This window comes from Amblyomma americanum, chromosome 8 (assembly GCF_052857255.1).
Source record: "Amblyomma americanum isolate KBUSLIRL-KWMA chromosome 8, ASM5285725v1, whole genome shotgun sequence".
In the NCBI taxonomy this organism is placed as follows: Eukaryota; Metazoa; Arthropoda; class Arachnida; order Ixodida; family Ixodidae; genus Amblyomma; species Amblyomma americanum.
The window spans coordinates 91,541,453-91,556,522 of record NC_135504.1 but is presented as its reverse complement, the minus strand read 5'-3'; the positions used below and the strand labels follow the sequence as shown (position 1 = coordinate 91,556,522).

The following is a 15,070-nucleotide window of genomic DNA, read 5'->3' as shown; positions in this document are numbered from 1 at the left end:
GCAAGTTGGCATTGACCTCCTTGGACCTTTCCCACGATCCTCTAAAGGAAATCGATGGATTCTTGTGTGCGTAGACCACTTAACCCGTTATTGTGAGACAGCCGCGATACCAGTTGCTACTGCGTCTGAAGTATCTAACTTCTTACTTCGATTCGTCATTCTTCGGCACGGCCCTCCTGCAGTTCTCATTAGCGACCGTGGACGTCAATTTACAGCGGACGTTGTTGAAGAACTTCTCCGCCTCAGCAGCTGCAGTTTTCGCCACTCCACGCCATATCATCCCCAAACGAACGGTGTGGTAGAACGCACTAATCGTACGCTCACCACCATGCTTGCCATGTACGTCGCTGCAGATCATAAGGACTGGGATGGCGTACTCCCGTTCATCACTCATGCGTACAACACCGCGCAACATGAGACAACTGGCTACAGCCCCTTTTACCTGCTCTATGCTCGCTCGCCTCGCTGCGGCCTTGACACCATGCTACCATTTTTCATCCACGATGAACCTTCTCTTGCGACCACACTCTGCAGAGCTGAAGAAGCTCGCCAGCTTGCCCGCGTTCGAATTTTATCTTCGCAAGAGCGTTCCAAGAACCGCTACGACGTCCAACACCAAGAAGTTTCTTATGTTCCTGGTGACATTGTGTGGTTGTGGACCCCTCTACGCAAGCGTGGTCTGTGTCAGAAACTGCTATCCCACTACACTGGACCATTTGTTGTGTTGGAGTGCATAAGTGACGTTAATTACGTTATAGCACGACTAACTGCTAGTGGTCGACGGTCACGCCAATCTCAGGTGGTGCATGTAGCCCGCCTCAAGCGATTCCATCCCAGACGGTCTGTTTAACTCGCCCGACGGGCATCGTCTGCGAGGAGGGAAATGTAACGTGCTTCCACAGAACCTCGACGGAAGAAGCAGAAGATGAAGGACTGACCCGCGGAGAAAGGGGAAGAAAAAGAGAGAGCTGAAGGACGCTGCTAGGCTTCCTGCTTCCATCCTGCTTCGACCGGTCCCCTCTTTGAATAAACCCCCGTGCGTGCAAAGCACGTAACAATATCTATCATTATGAGCTGCTTCCTTGAAGAGGTCAATATAAAAGCGCTTTTTTGTAGGACAGAGGTGGACAAGATTAAAATCAAAAGTTTATTCGCAAAAATGGAAAAAGTTGGTGATATTTTGTAGTGTGTTTATATTGGAAGTTTCGTACGTCGAAAGCGAAGCCTCATTCCTGCGGTTGTATCGCTTAAATAGGATCCTAGCAACACTGCATACACACATATTACAGAAGTCTGAATGAATGAAGACCGAAAAGAAGTCACCAATAGCTGTTGCTATAAAAGTACGAATAATGATCATGCGTGAAATTGTTCATTCATACTAATATATTTTTATAGGTTTTAAACCGAGCACATTTATTAAAATCAGACACAAAAACTAAAGGCTCTGAACCCAGGTTAGAACCCTATGTGCAAACTCCAGTCACCATGTTCGCACAACGCTACGAGTCACTAATTTCAAGCAGCGCGCGATTGACGGCAGTCTAGTCTGTTTGGCTGCTTGGAGGCCGATGGCGGAGTGTCCATCTACGACCAGGCCGCCTCTCTTTCTTATGACAATGTTGTAATCGCCCCGAGGGAGCGGCGGAATGGTGCCGTAGCGGTGCATGTCTCCGGTGGGTATGTTTCATTTCGTCTGTCCGGACCGCTGTGTCGTTGATAATCATGTTCCAGGGTCTTATTTTCTCGTCTTCCGTATGCGTTGAATGAGAATCTGGCTATTCATTGTTGTCCTTTAGCGGTATATCATGTATATTTGTCTCTTGCCCATTGGGGTCAATCATCGCGTGCTCTGTGCACGGGTGCAATGCGCGCCTACGCATGGTAGGAGTACGGCGCTGGGGTGGGGGGGGGGGGGGGGGGGAGAAGGAACCAGCACTCACTTATGGCCCGAAGAACCCATCAGGTGGCCTTTCTTTATGTATTCAGTGCGGCTTCATGGTCAACGTTTCATCCTTAGGTAGCATCAAATCTGTACCTGCAATCCTGAAAATTTTATTTGTTTTTTTTTTCTGTTTATGTTACATATGAATGCAGCAGAGGTTAAGCATTTCCAAAGCGTAGAAGTTCAACGAGCATGTGATTTCTCGCTGACATCCAGCGCCCGAGGTAAATCATCTCTTGGCGTAGCACGTTCGTCAGAAGAACAGAAAGTAATCGCCACGGAAGAGGACTAATAATGATGAACGCTCAAAATAATGTCAAATACGCTGGCACTCATTCCATATGATGCGTTTTTCTTATCCTTTGAATTTGAGAACAGCTGCCTGCCTACGGGTAAACAAGAATAGAGAGGTGAGAAGCAATGCAAGGGCTGGCTTTCGAGACTGAAAATGTCGATTTGGTCAGTGCAAGTGGACTTCTCTTCCGAACCTTCTATCATAGTGACTTGGTATCCTTATGTCATTGTGAGACCGATAACTTACTTTTTATTTTTGCCGACTTGATCAGGCGTTATATTGAAATCCACGCTGCGATGTCGGGTAACGAGAACGAACGTTATCAAACTTATTGGCGGCGCCTTCAGAGAACATAAATGCATTATGTGTACAAAATAATCGACTAAAAAACTGGAAAAATATGGCGTTGCTCATATTCCGGTTAGTTTACAAACTTCATGAACCTTGATGACAATCCGAGGACAGAAAAGCCGCTCCCCGACAATAGGAAAGGTGCCACCGGTCGCGAATTTCGGAGGTCGTGGGTTCGGATCTCACTGGCGGCAGGGTTGTTTTTTCTGCGGCTTTATGAGTAATTCCTATTAAGCGACGGATTATTTGAAGTATTAGTCTCCCATTCATCTGCACTACAATATATATATAAATATATATATATATATATATATCACTGTCCGGCTATCTACCTGTTTTATATATGTGCCCATAAATTTAACCTGTGGAGATGTGAAGACAAATCTTGATGAACAGGTGGGTGAAGTCGGAAACTGTTCATCCCATGAAAATTCCATGTGATAGAAATAAGATCACGGTCCTGGCACTGCAGGCAGCACTCTCATCAGTTACAGACCAAGGAAGTCAAAGAACACCGGTACCTCCTACCTTTGAAGTGCCTGGCGTTTATGTAATCAGCATGGAGCATGATAATGCACTGTTAGATCGCTCGATGTTAGTGCACTCGTGCAGTTAGGTCATTACACACAATTGGTGTTAAGTGCTGTAACCTACAAAAACAAAGGAGTGAACAACTGATGTGCTTGGACGGCATGAGAAATAACACGTAAGAAGGCGAAGCGTGCCTCGTGTCTGTCGCTCGTCCAAATCTCACTGCGTGTGCTTTCTTCCTCCGATCAGCGTGGTTTTTTCACCATGTACCGGCTCCAGCTAGACCGTATTCTTTTCTTCTTCTTTACACCTCTTCTTCTCTTGTTCTGGTTGTATAGCGCGTGGAAAAAAACTGCATTTGAGCAACTCAGTACGGGTACTGAAAGGTAATGTCTATTTCGTGGCAGCTCCTTAATAATGCCGGCTTAAAAATTTTAAAGAGAGTCAAGTGACTTAAATAACGAAGGGTTAATTAATTAACTTTGAGCATTCAGTGCGGTGACGTGAGGAATACGGAGCGAGTCCAAGGTTTGACAAATGAGGGGCCGACAAATATGCTCATTAGGTGAGAACGTGCAAACATAAACAGTTCTAATAAACTGCAGATAACGCAATGCAGTTACGTCATAAATACCTTGAAAGTAATCTACTCTTCATTTATTCTTCAGTGTCAACGTGCCGATGTCTAAAATGCAATCCTTCAGCACCATATTCAATTCTGCGATGAACTCGACGCAACAGTGTACTCTTTGGTGAGGCTGCACACCAAAGAATAACAAAGCTCAATGACCAAGGAAGCGCGAGGTAAGTCCTCGACCACTGTTGCCTGATTCGGCGAAAATAAATGATTTCATGCTTTTCCTGCTTTGCGCTTTTTTATTTCTGCCTATTTACATATCGCTGCGAAAAATTCTATGGCACCAATTCCGACAAAGGAAAGCAAGCATTCGTCAGAAGCAAAATTACCCTGTACGTTCATTATCCTGTGTATATTTACCTACGTAATGCCAAGTTTTATTATGTTTGAAATTTTATGGCATGAAACTTTCTCTGATTCTGCAAGAAAGCAAAACTCGGATTTCTTAAACTAATATTGGATAGGGGGTTTAAAGCGGCATTGAAGCGCGAAAACATGATCGGGCTTCATGTCCTGGAGAGCCGCTCAGCTATCGAGCCTCTTCGAGCCAACGAATTGATCGCCGGAATGCTTGTGTTTGCATCCGCTGGAGATTTTACTGAATGTTTTTGTTGTTGTTCTTGTTGTTGTTGTTGTTATCAGTGCTTCTGCGGCAGCGCAGGTCGTTATTGTAGCGTGTACTTACATGCAGACACCGCTCCAAAACGCTCACATGCAAGTCGCTGCGGTAGCTGCGTGGTTATGGCGCTCGGCTGCTGGCCCGAAAGACACGGGTTCGATCCCGGCCGCGGTGGTCGAATTTCAGTGGAGGCGAAATTCTAGAGGCCCGTGTACTGTGCACGATGTAAGTGCACGTTAAAGAACCCCAGGTGGTCGAAATTCCCGGAGCCCTTCACTACGGCGTCCCTCATAGCCTAAGTCGCCTTGTGACTTTAAACCGCATTAACCATTAACCATAAACGCTCACATGCATATCATACGCATTTGTTTACAACCTGTTAACGGCGCTTATGAAACCTAAAAGAGTTTTTACAGGTTTGTTAAACACAGAAATGCGACAAAAATAGACACACAATTAAGTGTTAACCATCATGGTTGCAGTACCATGCATCAAGCAGCCTGCACGAACTGGTGTTGAACTGCTTCGAAGGATTGCTCGTCATAATGTTTATAACGCGTGCATGGCAATGCGTTCATATTATATACGAAGTTCACAATTATGTCAGTCTCACATGTCGCTCGATAAGCGGACATGAAAATGCTCGAGGTCTCGTTGGTGTTAAGTAATCAGCTTCACACTGAGCGCTGACCTGCGGAGTCATTTTTAGTGACTGCCTCGCATGTACCGCGAGGAAGTAACAACCACCCGGCACAGCAACCGTAACGCAAATGCTTTATTCAGAATATGGTCCATTAAAACCGCCCTCCTTCTAGCGAAGTTCAACAGTAGCACCAAGACGGCATGTAATACACGGACTGACGGTAAGCGTTTTTCGTTCGCACGGCTGCGCACCGCACAATCTACAGAAGCGGTATGTAGGAGCACTTGACATCCTTCTTTTCCTTTCCAAATTCGCCCTCCAGCGCTCCTGTTAGCAATTGCGGCACACCACCACTCACGAGCAATGGGGTCTCGCTACACACGAAGACACAACTGCAGAGCAAGTGAAATCATGTAGTGACTGTTTCAGTGGCGGAACGTGTTCATGCGGCTGTATTGTGAAGTTAACCCTCGCAGATTTTCCATGATCAAAACCTGTCTTTCTAAATTGGCCATCTGACGCTTGCGGATGTCTTTGTTTCTTTCGCCTGTTCTGAACGAGTGCATGGCGAACGGGCGTGAACAGGGCCAGTGCGTCCTTTTGCGATTCGGTTTCGTGAAGCTCGCAAACGATCGCATCCCGTACCTTTAACTCTGTGTCGGAATTACTCCACTCCACAACACAGCACATATTTCCTCTACCTTTCTACCACTACGTAGAGAGAACACATTCGGAAGAAACCAGCGATATTTTCACTGCTACGTCGACGCGTACACGCCAGAGATTTACCACGCCCTAAATGGGGCGCCGTGTTCCGAGCTAGTGTTGCTGTATATGCTCCCGCAGGTAGCAGAGTTGCGTGTCTGTTTTTTCTTGCCGCTCCGAACGCTATTCGCCGAGAGGCGGTCACATGATTTTCATGACGTCAGGTGTTCAACTTTCCGCAGTGAAGCTTACTTCACAGGCGCGGTGCAGAGCGACCCTTCGTCAGCTCGACGCTTCTCGTGAGCCCACTCTGTCGGCTACTTTTCACACATTTCCTGTGCAAACTTGTGGCGTGAGGTTTGAGGTTCTGTTCTGGCAGTGAGCCTCGCAGTCGTCAGCTACGACTGCGTGCAGCGCGCCAAACTGCTGCAACCGCATTGGAAACAAAAAGCGTTTTGCGAACTGCCATTTGGAAGTTCGGCTGCTGACGTGCGTCGGAGATTAAAGTGGCTTTTGAGAATAAGCCGCGTTAAGCGCGATGAAATATAACTTAATAACACAGGTGAGAAGATAATGTTTTTAATAAAAATTAGGTAAGCTAATAATATCAACGAGAAAGAGTACTCTCAAGGTCCATTAAAGCTTCCCTATTTCACTGTATTTAGCAACGCGGTACATTTTGTAAAATGTTTTAGGCAGGCAATTGAGTTTGAAAATTTTTTTTAGGTCAGACTCGCCTGTTCAACGCATTGGTGTTGCTTTAGTGTGCTTGCCTGTAACAAGCTGAAGAATCATTTTAATGTGGTTCTAGGCAGATGCGATTTTATATTTTCCGTGTATAACTCGCACAGAACGCGTGGTGGTGCTAGTGGTGAAAAAAGTAATTCTTCACAACACTCTTTTTTTCTTAAGACGCGCACAGAGGACGACAGCACGGGACAGACGCTGTCGCATACGGAACGGGACTCCCTGTTCATCTGAAATTATAGTTACAGAAAAAAAATCTCGCACGCCGTTTCTTGTATTTTCCGTCAATTTGACATGACTACAATTTGCAGTTAACCTTTTGCAATTTTTTTTTCATGTAGTATGCACACCGTCGGCAAATACCAGATTAGTTTTTGGCTTTACGTTTAAAATTTAAATTTCGATCCACTGCAATTTGTACATAAATAAAAAATAAGCCCGAGCGGTCTACACAGCGAGCCCATGAACGCAGCCGCTGTACGCACGAGCGACGGCTTTCCCGCACAGCTTGGAACATGATGTCGGACCTTAGCGCAAATCTGCTTCCTGCGGGAGCATATACGGGAGCACTATCCGAGCAAGCCGGTGGCGCCATCTGGTCTAGAACGGAAGAACTGCGCGTTGTAAACAGTCTTTACGTGTCAGCTAGCACGTATCCGATATGCTGATGACGCGACGATCAGTTCAGCCTAGTGGCGCCATCTAGTTGTTACGAGAAGATCCACTGTTGTCAACGAAAACCGTCGCTATTACTAAGCCTAAAAGGGGCAGAATCATCACTCTAAAACAATACACCAAATTAACCACTCTTACGGTTTTTTATAGGCGAGATGAGGTGAAGCGAAAGACCGTTGCCCAATTAGTCACAAAATAACACGCTGAAATTGGCAGTAACAATGACGAATCCTGCCCGAAAAGAGGCGTTCTGCATCGAAGGGCGCCGCCATGTTTGTCGTCGCTGGAATGCAACTTCTTAGAATCGGCGCCAGCAATGTGGCATGAACCCATCACGCTTTCATCTTGGTTTTTCTGCGGAATCTCTGCCGTGGTGGCGGATTCTGCTCACTCTCACTGCCGAATCTTCTTTTTTTATTATTTTATGACATATGTGGACACTGTTTAAGGGTGTCGCGCACAGAAGTGTTGGCCTTGTATTAGAGAACCCGCTTCGCATTCAGGAGGTGCTGGGTTCGATTCGCAGCGCCGCCAGGTACCCACCGGTTTTGTAATGGGTAGAAGGTTTCTCCTGGCCTGGAGCTAGCATGTAAGAATTGGAGAATGCTTGCATTAAGGGCAGTGGACAAAACCCGTCTGTTGACAGGCCTGGGATTAGTTCCGCCGTCTAACCATATGCTCACATTTGAGCGGTTTCGAAACCCTCCTCTAGGCTTTTTTTTTCTGGTCAGCCATGAGAACAGTGCTTTTTTTCTCTGCTGTAGCTCAATAAAGCGATGGCCTTGTGGTAGCTAGAGCATATTCACATCACATTGGAGAATTTCGTTCTCACACCGCAGCCCTGCACAATTGTTGAGCGATTTCTGTGATGCTATTTTCTTCGCTTCACCTTCGATAGTGATAGTGCGATCTTGTGTGAATCAGTGCCGCGGCGGTGCATGACTGCATGAAAAATGGTACAAATATAATTTTAAAAGAACCATAGCCTAGAACATTATCGATACTGCAACAGGCAGATCAAAGAAAGCGTTTTGTGATAAATCAAGAGGCAGTGTCCTACTCCTTGAATCTAGGTCAGGGTGCCTTAGAACGCGCAGCTACAAAAAAAAAATTGACGAAGAAGGTGACACATGTGCTGTGTGTGGTAAATCTGTAGAAACAATAGAACGCCTCATACTCATATTGTATATGATATGGTATGTGATATGTGATATGGCCCGCTCTCGATGCAGGCGCCGTCACTCTTCCTGAGGCCCTGAGCTTTAGGAACAATAATGGTCATGTAAATGAATCTGCGGTGGAAATTAGCCATAAGTGATAGGGAGATTGCTGGCTCATAAGCAGGGAGGTGGCATAAGGATAGAAATGTAGGAAAACGTATAAAAATTGGCGAGTTTTAATAACAACCTACATTACAGTTAAACAAATATAAATAGAAAAAAAGCTGAGCATGGTGGCAACTGCCAACGCCCCGTTTCAAATGGGACGACCTACCTTCCATCAATCCATCCTTCCATCCATCCATCCAGCGGTAGTTGTGATCCATTCGGTATCCTTGATAAAAAAGAAACAGTGTTGTAAGCAGGTTCAAGGGTCATATTCTCTCGCCTTCCGTACTAGAATCTGAACATTCATTATTGTCGCTTAGCGGTATATCATCAATATTGGACTCTTAAATTTTGGAGTAAATCATCGCGTGCGCCGCCTACACCTTCACTTCAATTCACTTTATTTCCTCGTGTGACCCTCGTGTGAGGGTATTACATAAGGGGTGGGACACATATAGATTAAGAACAGAAAAATTATAGTAAAATTGAACGAGTTATAGAAAGAAAAATGATTATCGTGATGCAAGCAAACGCGTAATTTGGTTAAGAAACATAGTTTGGCATGTGATAGCAGCAAGTTCATGGGGAAATCCGTTCCAGTCGCTAGCAGTCCGGGGAAAGAATGATGAAGAAAAAGTTGTTGCGCGTGCTTGTGGCCGAGATACCTGTTGCTGATGTCCGGTGCGAAGAGGGAAGCGTGGTGGGGGAGGGCAGATATAGGGTTCCTGTGATTGCTCGGAATAAAAGAATTTATGAAATAGAGATAAACTAGCAATGTGGCGACGAAGTGCAAGAGTAGGTAGATTGGACTGCGATTTCAGAGCTGATATGCTGATATCAAAAGAGTATGAGGAATAAATGAATCTAGCTGCCCTATTTTGAACTGATTCAAGTGAGTTAGTAAGGTATACTTGTTTCGGAGACCAGATGGGCTATGCGTATTCTAATTTTGATCGAACTAGTGATTTGTATGCGAGTAGCTTAGCATGCTGAGGGGCAGAGTGGAGATGACGCTTTGAGAAGCCAAGCGTTTTGTTAGGAGTTGAAATAATGTTCGCGATAGGGCTATTCCAAGTGAGGTCTTGACACGGCAACCCCGTCGTGACAATGTCAACTGATGTGCCACTATTTGTGCAGGTACTTACCGGATTCTTTTCCATCGCCTTGGGCCGTGCAGTAAGCGCAGACAGCGGCTTCAATCGTCACCCAGCTTCTGCCGATGCCTTTCGACTGCCGTGCGCGGGGGGCGTACATTTTTCACACTGCGAGCTGCTGTCGTGGCACGTGGATACTGCCTTCTGCGCACCCTCTTCGAGCAAAGCGACGTCATCCACACTTCCAGCCCGGATTTTGCCTATAAAAGGGACGCCTGCGCCTTCCATCAGCAGTGGACACGGCAACCCCGTCGTGACAATGTCAACTGATGTGCCACTATTTGTGCAGGTACTTACCGGATTCGTTTCCATCGCCTTGGGCCGTGCAGTAAGCGCAGACAGCGGCTTCAATCGTCACCCAGCTTCTGCCGATGCCTTTCGACTGCCGTGCGCGGGGGGCGTACATTTTTCACACTGCGAGCTGCTGTCGTGGCACGTGGATACTGCCTTCTGCGCACCCTTTTCGAGCACAGCGACGTCATCCACACTTCCAGCCCGGATTTTGCCTATAAAAGGGACGCCTGCGGCTTCCATCAGCAGTGGACACGGCAACCCCGTCGTGACAATGTCAACTGATGTGCCACTATTTGTGCAGGTTGGTGGACGAAAATATTGCTGCCGTAGCAACTGCCTTGTTTTGATCGTGTTGCCGTGTCCACGCACATTGCTGGTTTGCTTTAGTGATTGTATCTCAATTGTAGGCCTGTTGCTGAAGTTATCCGGTGATGTTGAGGAAAATACTGGCCCGGATACAATGGAAATGATTCAACAAGTAATTGCTTCTCAAACTGAAATCCTCAGCAAATTAAGCGAAATACAGGAAAACCAAACATCGTCTGAAGCAAGAATTCTGGACATGCAATCCAGGCTGTCTGCTATAGAACAAAAGCTACAAACCTTTGACGAGTCTCGGGATAGGCTTTCGAAACTAGAAACTTTTGCTGAAAGATGTGAAATAGAAATGACTACAGTTTCGAGAAAACTTGATTAGTTGGAAAACCGCTCACGGCGCAATAACTTGATTGTACGCGGAGTCAAGGAGGAGGAATCAGAGAGTGAAGAGGACCTACTACAGAAAGTAAACAATGACATCTTTGATAAAATTCTGAAACAAAGGGTGGACACTATTGAAAGGATTCACCGACTTGGAAAGAGGGAACCAGGTAGAGACCGTCCGATTATTATTAAACTTACTGACTTTAAGGATAAGATGAAAATAATGAGTAACTGTTTCAACCTAAAAGGCACTCAATTTAGTGTAAATGAAGATTTTTCTAAAAGGGTTGTGGAAATACGAAAAAACCTTTGGAACTCCTGTGCCGATGAAGGAAAGAACGGCGTGAAAGCTAAGTTAATTTTTGATAAGTTAAAAGTCAAGAATACCTTATACGCATGGAACGAGGAGACCAAGCAGCGGTTCAAATGCCAGGTTGCCACTAGCACTAGCAATGAGTGACTAAACAATCATAAGACGGTCTGCTTTAAAATTATAAATGTGAACGCTAGGAGCATGCTTAACAAGGTTGACGCCATAGAAAGTATATGCCTTGAACATGAACCCGATATTATGGTAATCACAAAGACATGGCTACATAAAGATATTAGAGACTGTGAAGTTGCTCCCCCAAAGTACTCCACAGTACGAAAAGACCGTGAAAGGAGGGGTGGCGGTGTTGCAATACTGGTTAAGAGTAATATAGTATTCTCAGTTATAGAAGGGTTTGATGATTTAGAAACTGCATGGATTAAAACCAGACTGAATGGTCGTACTGTCTTAGTGGGTGCTTTCTACAGAGCTCCCAATTCAACCATAGACGTGCTTGATAACCTAAAAAGGTTACTGGACCTAAATGTACACTTTGGCGACAATATTATGCTGACAGGTGATATTAATTTGCCAGGAATTGATTGGATGTCGCTTTCTCCCGGCAGAGTTGATACAGCTAGCAGTGAACGTCTGATCGAACTCGCCTATTGCTATGGTTTGACTCAGATTGTTGAAAAGAGTACGAAAGTATGTACGACAACATCCTCGATACTAGACCTTGTCTTTTTGTCATCTGGTCTACTAGAGTTTTTGCTGAGTTGTGATGTTGAAGAAGGATTGTCTGACCATAAAATGGTGATTATGTCGCTCAATATGACTCACAAAATATGTCACAAATCTTGCAGAAAGGCTGTTTTGAATTTTGCGGCTGCCGATGATGTCGGATTACTGGACTACCTTGGAATCTCGTTTGATGAATTCATGTGTTTATATCAAGACGGACTTTGCACAGATAAGTTGTGGGACTTTTTTGCAAACATGACAGCGAAAGCAATTGAGATGTTCATTCCTAAAACCACGAAAATAACAAAAAGGAAGCATCCTTGGATTAATAGAGACATTATTCACAAAAAACGACAGCTCAAAAGGAAACGAAAAAGATGCTCACAATACCCAAGCCCTGAATTAAAAACCTCCATATGTCGTATGAGCCAAGAGTTAAAGCGACTCATCTAAGAAAGTAAAAATACCTTTTACAGTCAGACTCTCACCAGATTTCTTACTGAAGCGCCCAGTAAGTTCTGGCGATATGTAAATGGCGGCGGTAAACCTCACCATTCTAATGAAGAAGAGAGTCCCCAAAGGGCTGAAAGTTTTAATTCATTTTTTGCATCTGTTTTCACTGAAGATGACGGCGAATCACCGTTTTTTGAGCCTCCAGGTTGCCCTCCTATACCCGAATTAGAAAAAAGTGAAGAAGGAGTTCTGAAACTCCTTTTGAATATCAACACTAAAAAGAACTCAGGACCGGACGGTATCCCGAATGAATTCTTATATAGATATGCAGAGTGGAATTCTAAATTTCTTACCAAAATCTTTCAATCGTCTATCGACAGTAGTTGTGTTCCCATTGCCTGGAAATGTGCGAAAATAGTGCCTGTGCATAAAAATGGTCCCACTTCTAACGTTGAAAATTATAGACCCATTTCCCTCATTAGCACGTGTTCCAAGTTACTCGAACATATTATGTACGCTCACTTATCAACTTTTCTTGAGAGTAACAATCACCTATTTGTAAACCAGCATGGCTTCCGCAAGGGGCTTTCTACCATCACACAACTCACGGAAACAGTACATTATCTTTCCCAGTCAATTAATTCCCGCATGCAAACAGACATCGTAATTTTGGACTTTGCAAAGGCGTTTGATAAGGTTTCGCACCCTAAGCTATTACTAAAAATCAGTGCCATATTTAAAAATGAAACTATAACTAAGTGGCTCAGGTCATATCTTTCGTCTAGAGTACAGTATGTCCAGGTTCAAAAGTATAAATCCAACATCATGCCAGTCGATTCCGGTGTTCCCCAGGGCAGCGTTCTGGGCCCTTTCTTGTTTTTGATCTTCATCAACGACTTGCCTGTTGGTTTGAGCGTTCCAGTTATACTGTATGCAGATGACTGCATCGTTTATAAACAAATTAACACTCCAGAAGATCAGGCAGAACTCAATCAAAACTTGCAGAAAATACATGAATGGTGTAAGGTGTGGCAGATGGTATCAAATTCAAACAAAACAGTTTTTATGACCATTACAAGAAAGAAAACTGTCCTTGATTACAGTCACAGCATTAATGGTAGATTACTAACTAGAGTAAGTAATTTTAAATACCTTGAAGTAACACTCACATCTGACTTACGCTGGAATTCACACATAGATAATGTATGTACTAAGGCTTCCAAGGCACTCTGGAGCTTGAGACGCAATATGAGCAGTGCAACTCCTGAAATAAAAAGTCTGGTTTTCAAAAGCCTAGTTAGGCCTATCCTCGAATATCCTCGAATATCGAATATCCTCGAGTTGTCTGGGACCCGTACACTGCTTCCAACTGTTCTAAGCTGGAAAGAATCCAGCGCCTCGGAGCAAGGTTTATATTTAATAGGTATCGTTATTCTGATTCTCCAACTTCTTTGTGTAAATCTGGTGATTTGCAAACACTTGACATTAGAACCAAATGCGACAGACTCGTTTCTTTTCCAGATCGCTAACCACTACTTGAAAATCGATCAAACAAAATACTTTGAAATTAAAACAGGGGAAGCATCACGCCATCGTCACAGTTTGTACATCCCAATGCCGCCTGTCAGAAATGATTGCTTTAAATTTAGTTTTTTCTCGAGAGCCATTAAGGAATAGAATATGTTACCAAACTCCGTTGTCACGTCACAATCACTTAGCGAATTTTTAGATAAACTGCACAATGTTTTATGTTCTGCTTGATTTCTATGACAATGTTTTTGTTTTGTTCAAGTGGCAAACACAATTATGTATGAAATTTAGTGTTGATATCAGTGTTTGTTTAATGTGTTCTTTTTCTGTTTCAAGTTTGATATCCACTCCTGTAATAGCCCGCCCAGGGCTGACAGTATGAATAAATGAATGAATGAATGAAGATGAACACCGAGATATTTATATGATTGGACAGGGTAGATAGAAACGTTAGAGATAGAGTAGGGGAACAGGAGAGGATTACTGCGACGATGGAAAGATATTTACTTGCATTTGTCTATATTAAGGGTCATTAGCCAGTTGTTGCACCAGTTTTGTACTAGATTTAGGTTATCTTGTAGGGATTGCAGGTTAACGGAGTCAGTAACTGTTTTGTAACTAACGCAATCGTCGGCAAACATCCGAATATGGCAGTCTAATTTCTGAGGTAGGACGGTAATATAAATTGGAAACAAAAGAGGCACTAGGGGTTAGGCCGGGGGGTTAGGCCGGGGGCGCGCTGGGTGTTAGGCCTAGATCAGCGGTGTGGTCTGACAGTGCTGCACTATAGAGGAGTAAAAACGGAATCGTTCTTCGAATTCGATAGAAATTCGTGACAGATAGTTCCGAATTACTGATTGCGCATTGGAGGAGACCCTTGCACGGCTGCGGTGTTCGAAGAGATATTGCGGTCTGACAGTTGGAGCGCATCCTCGTATGTCCTCACAAATGCTTACGGCACGTTGACATTTCTGCTTGCCCGCGCAAGTTGTCGGCTTTGAGAAGTGCGTAGATAATTTGTGCTTACCCGCGGGTTGCGACGCATTTTCGAAAGTTTTCTGTCCTCTTCAAGAACTTGTATGAAGGAGCAAGGACTAGTTTCGAATCCTTCTAAACACAAAATCCTTGCTTCTCGTGAGGATTTATCAGAAGAACCTTCGTATCAAAGGCGCGTGGGCAAATCTGTCTACGTTCTCAAGTCGCACCACTCTCGTGGTCTCCAATGATTCGGGGCTTGAAAGGAAGCTGTGCCCATGTTGTGCTTCTAAGTGTTGCCGGCGTTTCCTGCGCAGAAAAAAAACTCCCGCACTGTGGCTGCCGCGCCTGTTTTGGAGGATGAAATTACGACTGCAGCGCTGAAGCCTTCTGGAGTCGAAATAATGATATTTCCTGCACATTCAGGCTGGG

The 15,070-nt window shown here is 44.6% G+C and overlaps 1 protein-coding gene and 1 pseudogene across 1 annotated transcript in view; one reads left to right on the top strand and one right to left on the bottom strand.

Annotated features, from left to right (window-relative positions):
• Positions 1 to 15,070, bottom strand: part of LOC144102606 (membrane metallo-endopeptidase-like 1) — a 518,782-nt gene that overhangs the window by 403,849 nt on the left and 99,863 nt on the right. The gene's annotated exons all lie outside the window — the stretch shown is intronic.
• LOC144101563 (uncharacterized) lies at positions 3,908 to 11,187 on the top strand (annotated as a pseudogene).